Source organism: Halichoerus grypus, chromosome 4 (assembly GCF_964656455.1).
Source record: "Halichoerus grypus chromosome 4, mHalGry1.hap1.1, whole genome shotgun sequence".
NCBI lineage: Eukaryota > Metazoa > Chordata > Mammalia > Carnivora > Phocidae > Halichoerus > Halichoerus grypus.
The window spans coordinates 23,670,748-23,679,479 of NC_135715.1; the positions used below are offsets into that span (position 1 = coordinate 23,670,748).

General features: G+C 33.3%; 1 pseudogene; it reads right to left on the minus strand.

Annotated features, from left to right (window-relative positions):
• Window positions 1-6,467: 6,467 nt before the first annotated feature.
• LOC118537230 (U4 spliceosomal RNA) lies at window positions 6,468-6,598 on the minus strand (annotated as a pseudogene).
• Between the last annotated feature and the right edge of the window lie 2,134 nt (window positions 6,599-8,732).

Sequence of the window (8,732 nt, forward strand, 5' to 3'; positions counted from 1 at the left end):
GATCATGATCCAAGCCAAAACCAAGAGTCAGACACTAAACCATTTGAGTCACCCAGGTACCCCAAATTATTGCAAGGTTTTAAACAATTATATATGAAGACAGAAATATACTCAGAGAGGGAGCATAATAAATTCCACAATATAAATGAAGTTTTCTTCTGTACTCTCTATACCAGGAATACCAAAACAGAAAAGCATGGCTTTAAAAATGCAAAGGAACTTGATAAAACAACTTACTGTATAACTTATTAAATTTTATAAGCTGTATTAGATGAAACAAGTTATTTATGTACTTGCTCACATTCATATTAATCTATAGTGGAATTCAAAAACATAAAATCAGGCTTGGAATTATTATTTTTTTCAGTTTCCTACAGCATCTGTCAAACTAGTCAAGTATAACAAGAATATATATAGAAGTCATCATAAATGTATCCGCTATTGAAGTTGATAAATGAAGTTCTTTGCCCCTTAAAGAAACATGTAAGGGATATCAGAAGAGTATATTTATTGCTTTTAATGGAATATATTTAAAATGTTCAAAAAGGGGCGCCTGAGCGGCTCAGTCGGTTAAGCGGCTGCCTTCGGCTCAGGTCATGGTCCCAGGGTCCTGGGATCAAGCCCCATATCGGGTTCTCTGCTCAGCAGGAAGACTGCTTCTCCCTCTCCCACTCCCCATCCTTGTGTTCCCTCTCTCGCTGTCTCCCTCTGTCAAATAAATAAATAAAATCTTAAAAAATAATAATAAAATGTTCAAAAATATTGAAGACCATCTCAATCAATGCCAAGACATGGAAACTTATTTGGGGTTGTTGTTTTTTTTTTTTAATGAGAAAAAGTTAATTTTATCAAATCATATAATTGTAAAAATAGTATTTATTGGCCCTTTCCAGTATATAAGCATAACACTAGAAACTCAAGTCTATTTATAGATACCTGCACTTATTAAAACAAGGTCCTTGAACACTAGACCATAGTTATTCTTGTTTTCCTAACAATATAAAGACAGACTGATGACCATTCAGTTTATGAAATAAAACTAATTGCGTAGGCTTCCTCTCTCTCTCCTTCTCCCTGTGTGTGTGTGTGTGTGTATACATATATAACTGAAGAGAAAAGAGTTATTCAGTCACTTTAAAAGACAAAAAATTGACTGAACATGTTTAAAAATACATATTTTGTGGTAAATATGGAGAAAATAAAAACAACAAACTTAAAATAAGTACAGTAATCATGTTGCTGGCAATAGTATGAATTTACTGGTATCATGAAAAAGAAGACTTATTTGTTTAATTGGTTACTGACTAGGTAATGGTATCTAGGTTATGGTGGCATCTAGGTTATGGTACAATTTGCTTTAAAGTCATTTGTTTAAAAAAAAAGTTTGGTAAAATGCTGACATCCAATCCTATTAGGTTGATTTATTTTCTATTCTAAGGCAATATGAGGTGGACTGGTTTGAAGAGAGCCAAGGAACAACACAAACAGGATGTTGGTTTGAATATGAAGCCAGTCATATTTGGTTTTATAGCCTGGTATATTTTGAATGTAAGATAATTTTTTGAAGATGTTATTTATTTATTTATTTATTTGAGAGAGAGAGAGAGTGCACAATGAGGCAGACCAGCAGGCAGACGGAGAGGGGGAAGCAGTCTCCCCGCTCAGCAGAGAGCCTGATGTGGGGCTCAATGTGGGGCTTGATTCCAAGACCCTGAGATCATGACCTGAGTGGAAGGTAGATGCTTAACCTACTGAGCCACCCAGGTGACCCTAAGATAAATTTTTTTAAATGGACAGAAATAGTTCTTATATATTTATTTTCATGGATACCCTTAGTTTCATGGTCATACTTAACAATAAACTATGTTCTAACTAGAGCTTAGGGTTTATTTTAGATACTAGACTGAAGATTTATTAAAGATAGATTTTATCCTTAAACATTGCATTTTGATCCACTTGTATATTTATGTGTATTAAAATATTGTGCACTAAATGTTTTGCACTCATTTGCTATTACATAGCCAAGGCACTTATTGGAATTATCGTGATTTACTCATGAAAATGGCACGGGTCATGGAAAATTATTATCTTTCCTTTCTGGGTAATTAAATTGCTGTTTTCCAGTATTAATTTATTTTTGGCTTCCATTTCTGTATAACAAAAATAATTGTTTTATTTGTGTGGCATTGATTTGATTTTGTTGCTAAAAAAAATTTGGTTAAATGTAAAATAAAGAAAATGAATTGAAAAATATTTTATGTATACTCAACCAATTTTAAGACTAGAGTTTTGTTTGTTTTGGAACATGGGAGGCATCTTCAAGTTAACTCCTACTATTCATTTAACAGGACTCAAATAATCATTGATCCCATTCTTGCTTTCTTTTTTTTTTTTTTAAGATTTTATTTATTTTTTTGACAGAGGAGACACAGTGAGAGAGGGAACACAAGCAGGGGGAGTGGGAGAGGGACAAGCAGGCTTCCCACTGAGCAGGGAGCCCGATGCGGGGCTCAATCCCAGGACCCTGAGATCATGACCTGAGCTGAAGGCAGACGCTTAATGACTGAGCCACCCAGGCGCCCCCCATTCTTGCTTTCTGCTATATAAGATACTGCAGGATAATAATCACTCATATCTCCTGCTCTAGATCTGGAAGTGTACACTTGGCCAACATTTCTTTTAGCAAGAAGTTATATATACAGTTTACTAAATCTTGTCCTAAAGCTGGCTTGTTATTGTATCTTTGGTTTTTTAGTTCACATGGTTATGCTTTGTGGTTTTTTTTGTTTTTTTGTTTTTTTTTTAAGATAAATATATTGTGACCTTATATTTATCATTCACATTATTGACCTTAAACTGTATATCTTTAATCAAGCCAAATTTCAGTTCTCAAAAACCACAAAAATAATTACTTATTTGCTTTATCTTGCAACCTGCACAGTAGTATCATATGCTTCATAGTAGCAATAGAAGCCAAAAAATTAATTTATGTAGTAGAAATAAAGAACTTCATGATATCAGAGAAAAGGGTATATCACTCTTCTCTGAAAAATAAAAAATGTACAAAAAATCCAAATTTCCTAAACAAATTACCATGGTCTTGAAAACTGGAGAAAACAAAATTCTCAGTTCATTTTATCATAGGAAAAGGAATACATCTTGAGTGTTTAGAATATGTATTTTGAAGAGGGAGCATATATTGATTTCTAAATGTTTTATTTAGACTATGTGCACTTAATGAACTTAGTATATTTTAATTAATATACCTGAGGTTTTTAATGTGTTAAAATTTCATTTCATAAGTTCATAGGAATATTTATGGAGGCAAAAATATTAGTTACATTAAAAGAAATATGGAAATAATTCATTATTACAAAAAATGGTGATTAGAAAAAAATCAAATGATTATCCTGCCTGTTTTATAGATTGTACCTAGGATAACCACATGTGATTAAGACACTATCTCTTTATAAAAGCATAGGAGTATAAAAGTATTATAGAAAATAAGAAGGTTAACATTTTGCAAGCCCTCATGAATTAATGGAACAAAGAAATAATCATCAGTGGTTTTAAACATCACTAAAAGAGAGACAACCAGACATTATGTTCAACATAATGGAATTTTATAAAATCATCTTTGAAAAATTCTTGCCAAAATATTAAACCTGAATTTATCTAGACACTGGAATTAACTATTAATTTACAGGCAGTTCAGGAGAAGAACATGTAAAATGACCACTGGGATGTAAGCATCAAGAGCCAGACTGTATGTTATTAAAGGAAAAGTATTTCTCCCATAAACATACTTTTTAAAAAATGTGGGTGAGAAAACCTATATAAAATAAAGGATACTTAAGGGGCGCCTGGGTGGCTCAGTTGGTTAAGCGACTGCCTTCGGCTCAGGACATGATCCTGGAGTCCCGGGATCGAGTCCCGCATCAGGCTCCCTGCTCAGCGGGGAGTCTGCTTCTCCCTCTGACCCTCCTCCCTCTCATGCTCTCTGTCTCTCATTGTCTCTCTCGCAAATAAATAAAATCTTAAAAAAAATAAATAAATAAAATAAAATAAAATAAAATAAAGGATACTTAAGAAGCCAAAATAACCAATTAAAATTTATAACCTTTGTCTGTCAATGACTAGACAAAGAGTGACAGGAAAGACTCTATGTTAAGTTTTAGGTGTTTTAATGTTATTGTGGCAATGACTGAAAAAAACCATCATTAAAAGTAGTTTCTGAAATACTTACAATTACATAGTGTTAAAATTTGTTTGAGTTACCTGAGGTGGGGAGTGAATAGGCAAAGGCATAGATGAAACAAGATTGTCTGTATCTCGAAAATTCCTGAGGCTGAAAGACTGGCATATGAAGATTCATTATGCCATTCTATTTCATATATATTTGAGATACACCATAATATATGTAAACATTCTAGAAACATAGATATTTCTATAATGCTAATGAGAAGCCATTCAATGAGAAATGCATTTTGCATTGTCTCTCTTTCCCAGCAGTTATATTATAACTGTATTCCTTTGTATTTCAAAGTTACAGAGCATGTTAATTAAATCTAATTTAAAAGTTTAAAAGTTAGACAATTTATTAAATTTTGGCCTTACCTGGCATAAAAGCTATCCAAAGTGTCAATCAAATTTTGTTCCACTGAATGTCTTTGGGGAAGAGGAGCTGAAGTGGCTGGTTGGAAGGGTTATTTTATCAAATTTAAGGATGCTCAATCAGATATAACTATTTGGCTTTGGACAGTCATCCTTTAGATCTCTCTTCATAATTTTTATCTCCACGTCTATTTTCATTTTAAACCACTTGCAAGTACAACATTTGTGTTTATAAATATATTTTCTCTCTTTATATTTCCCTCCAAGAACAATTGCTTTGACTTATTCTAATTCCATAAATAGAAAAGTAACACTGTCTATAACCATTCTTTAAAAATTTTCCAGTGCTATGCTTATAACTGAACATTATTTTCTTCAGTATATCTCAGATGGATATTATAGAGAAAATTATTGTAATTTATATAAATAACCTAAAATATATGTGATAGGGTATTGGAGCTCATTTGTACTTTTTAGACCATTAGAACTGCATCATTTTTCTTTTATAGTTAAAACTCATGGGGCGCCTGGGTGGCTCAGTCGTTAAGCGTCTGCCTTCGGCTCAGGTCATGATCCCAGGGTCCTGGGATCAAGTCCCACATCGGGCTCCCTGCTCAGCGGGAAGCCTGCTTCTCCCTCTCCCACTCCCCCTGCTTGTGTTCCTGTTCTCGCTGTCTCTCTCTGTCAAATAGGTAAATGGAATCTTTAAAAAAAAAAAAAAAAAAAAACCTCATTACCATATCTTTATAGAAAAAGAAAATCCAAGTATTAAATTCTGCCTTATAATTCTAGTGAGCTATGACTTCAATCTAGTTAAGAATATTAAATTTAACTGTCTATAAGACTATTGCAGTAATATATATGATATATTATTTGGCCATTTTAATGAACTTCTTATGAAATAAAAGTCACTTTATTTGCAAGACAATATTAAATCAAGATCCACATGCAATTAGGTGTAAATTGGAAGTTTAAATTTTGACCCTGTCAAACAAACAAAATGGAAAAGTTTTATTGTGAAACACTATTCAAGAACAATAAAAAATATTAAATTCTCAAAACCCAACTTAACCAAACAAATGGGAATACATATGTTAGATAAATGTGGGAAGTCATCACTGCATGATACTGAATGACTGATTCCCTATCTCCTACTATGTATAGACATGTGTGTGTCTTAACCTATTTGATAGTTAAATTACTGGAAGCTTTCTGATTTTCAAATATTTGTTAAAAATAAATACATAAAAGAGTTCCTTGGGGCTCCTGGGTGGCTCAGATGGTTAAGCGTCTGCCTTCAGCTTGGGTCGTGATCCCAGGTCCTGGGATGGAACCCCAAATCCGGCTCCTGGCTCAGCAGGGAGCCTGCTTCTCCCTCTGCTGCCCCCTGCTCATTCTCTCTCTGTATCTCTCTGTGTCGAATTAATAAATAAAATCTTAAAAAAAAAAGTAAAGAGTTCCAATGAGTGCATTAGTATTTATGAGCTTCATAGAGGGTAAAACTATTAAAATCCCTTCCCAGAATTATGATCAGAATGAGAAATTTAATTTCTCTGCTATTATATGTTTAATTATATTTGAGTAGTATAGGAAATAAGTTTTCAAATTTAAAAGATATATGGAAGACCAAGATAGAGTTACATTTTATAAACAAAATAGCTGTGCAGATCTTTTGACAACTCTTTCTAATTTATGTAGACATATTTTCCAAAGCCTACCGCAAATACTGAAATTTGCATATAATGTGGAATCTTAGAGATTAGAAAACATCAGAAACACCTCATATTTAATGTCAGGTGAGGTATAGTATTCCAAAATGAATGCATCGTTTTTAAAATATTGATTAAAGATTTTGTTTGGAACAATGTCAATAACTGAGCTACCTTTTATGTATACAGAAGGAATTCTATGTTCCTATTTTAATTAGCAATAATCTTACCTCGGATAAACCTCATTGGCTACGATACTGCCATTGCACAAAGCTTCTATGTTCCTATTTTAGAACAATAAATGGCATGATACCTATCCTGAAGTTTACACCATGAACTATTTAAATTTTTATAGTTATTATATAACCAAATGTAGCCATTTTAAGAATTTCAAGTAATTATAGCCGTGTTAAGAATTTCAAGAAATTGTGGCATAGAATTAAACCAGCTATTAGGTATATTCTTTTCCAAAGCAAGTGTACATAGATTATAATAGTATTTAGTATGCAATAAACACAGTAATAAAGACAAAAATATTTATTATGATAATAAATTAGTAGTAGCAGATCTCAGCTGCAACTATTCTATGAAGTATAAAACCTTAAGCTTTAACATGTAATATTACATGTTAATAGGGAAAAATTACAAGATTCCAGGAATCACCAAATAGATGTTATAGATACTAAACACTCAGTAAATGAACTAGAAAGTGGGCTCTTATGATACCAGCATTTTGTTGTTCATGCTTTTGTCCTTTTGTGTGATTCCCTTTCTTTTACAATGAGAAAGATCCATGACTTGCTTCTAACCAATAGACTATGGCAAAGGTATACCACTCCTGTGATTTCATTAAATAAGGCTCGATTTTGCTATAAGAATCACCTAGTCCTACATGTGGGTGGTTGGCTTAAGAAGCAAATTGCCAGAATTCCTACAACTGTAGGAAATGAATTCTACCAACAACCTAATGGAGCTGGGAAGTAGATTCTTCCCTGGCTGAGCCTCCAGATTACAAACCAGCCCTGAAAGACCTTTGATTTCAGCTTTGTGAGACCTTAAGAAATGACCTATCCAATTCATGCTTGGATTTCTGACCTATAGTAACTGTGAGATAACAAATGTGTATTGTTTTAAACTGTTAAGATTTTCATAATTTGTTATGCAGTATATAAAACTAATAGAGATAGTTAAAAATAAAACCAATAGGTTTTTGGGAAAGAAAATATCATCATTGCTTTCTTGGCAAGGAAGAGGTATATTACTCAGGTATGTGATCAGCAGGTTTCCCTGAGGAGATATTGCAAGCATACTGTGAGTGCTCTTTGAACATGAATGTTCATTTAAAGGTTAGTCACTTTTTATAGCTGATGCCTAGTTTTATTTAAATGAATTATTCAAAATTAAAGAGAGTACACAGATAAAGATATCAAATAACGAATAAATTTTTACTTTTCAGAAAAATTCTACCTGTGGTAATTGGGAAGTTAAGCTAAAGGAAAATCATTGCAACTTATTACCAAAACAATAACAGTTTTATAAAAGTCACAGATTCTGGAAAGTCATAGACTTTATAAAAGTGACAGGACAAAAGCCTAAGAGGAGGGCATGGTAGAATGAAGATCAAAAGGGGAAAAAAGGCATTTTATGAACATGAAGCAGTTTTGTCATGGCACCATTTTCCTATAGCTTGAATCTATTAAATAAATAGAAAATGAATAAAATAAAGATTACAAAAGCTATATTAATTTTAAGAATATAGAACATCCCCACAAAAGGACATTCTTGAAAAAGGAGACAAAAAAACAGATCCTTACGTACAGAGAACAAACTGCTGGTTGCCAGAAGGGGGAAGGGTCGGGGATGGGTGAAAAATGGGTAAAATGGAATAAAAGTAGACTTATTGTGATAAGCACCGAGCAATGTATAGAATTGTTGGATCATTATATTGTACACCTGAAACTAGTATCACACTGTATGTTAATTATACTTGACTAAAAAAGAAGACTTTTGGAGAGTTACAACTTTTAAGATATGACAAAGTTAATTCGTATATCGGGACCCACAAAAGGGGGGCTGCCCCAAACCTCAACCTAAGTCAGCCTACACTTACAGGAAATACCCCTCAAGGAAACTTAACATACACCAATCATGATCCTCCAATTCACTGTTAGCTAGCTTATCTTACCCTAGAAAATAGGAGCTGCTAGCCTTATAAGGAAATCCCTGACCTCTGAGCCAACCATGCCCTGTTCCTGCATTGCCTCTTTTAACACTCTATAAAACTTGCTCTTTCCCCAGATCCCTCATTAAGAGTACTCCACTGCTTGTGAGGCATTGTAGTCCCTTAATCCATGAGTTGTTTGCCCTTGAATAAAGGACATCACAATTGTTGTCACGTTGTTTTAGTTT